Source organism: Onychostruthus taczanowskii, unplaced genomic scaffold, assembly GCF_017590055.1.
Source record: "Onychostruthus taczanowskii isolate IOZ18803 unplaced genomic scaffold, ASM1759005v1 scaffold379, whole genome shotgun sequence".
NCBI lineage: Eukaryota > Metazoa > Chordata > Aves > Passeriformes > Passeridae > Onychostruthus > Onychostruthus taczanowskii.
In genome coordinates, this window is record NW_024501226.1 from 13013 (window position 1) to 13935 (window position 923).

The following is a 923-nucleotide window of genomic DNA, read 5'->3' on the forward strand; positions in this document are numbered from 1 at the left end:
TGGACAGTGGGGACACATTGGGGACATCCCTGGGGACAGGGCAAGCAGATCTGGGGACATTTCATGAGCATTTGGGGACATTTGGGGACACACCTGGGTGGCGATGCCGGCGTGGGGACGTTGGGGAGGGGATTTGGGGACATTTGGGGACATTTGGGGACACACCTGGGTGGCGATGCCGGCGTGGGGACGTTGGGGAGGGGATTTGGGGACATTTGGGGACATTTGGGGACACACCTGGGTGGCGATGCCGGCGTGGGGACGTTGGGGAGGGGATTTGGGGACATTTGGGGACATTTGGGGACACACCTGGGTGGCGATGCCGGCGTGGGGACGTTGGGGAGGGGATTTGGGGACATTTGGGGACATTTGGGGACACACCTGGGTGGCGATGCCGGCGTGGTCGGTGCCCGGCACCCACAGGACGCTCCAGCCCTGCATTCTCCTCCTGCGCCCAAAAACCCAAAATATCCCAAAATATCCGAAAACATCCCCAAATATCCCCAAAATTACCCCAAAATAACCCCAAAGTAAACTAAAATATCCCCAAAAAAACCCCAAAATTATCCTAAAAGAACTCAAAATTACCCCCAAAATTATCCCAAAATAACCCCAAAGTTAACCCAAAATAACCAAAAAAACCCCAAAATAACCCCCAAATTAACCAAAAAACCCCCAAAATTATCCCAAAATATCGCCAAAATAATCAAAAATAACCCAAAAAACCCCAGAATATCCCAAAAATAACCCCAAAAAACACCAAAACCCTCAAACTAGTCCCCAAACCCCCCCAAAATCTCCTCCAAACCCCAACACAACTCCCAAAATCCCCCCAAAATGCCCCTCAAACCCCCCCAGACCCCTCAAAATGGCCCCAAATCCCACTCAACCCCCCCAACCCCCCCCAAAATGCCCCTCAAACC

At 52.3% G+C, this 923-nt stretch overlaps 1 protein-coding gene across 1 annotated transcript in view; it reads right to left on the minus strand.

Moving 5' to 3' along the window:
- Positions 1–923, minus strand: part of VARS2 (valyl-tRNA synthetase 2, mitochondrial) — a gene marked incomplete at its 3' end in the record, with an annotated part of 14941 nt that overhangs the window by 12978 nt on the left and 1040 nt on the right. The window lies entirely within an intron of this gene.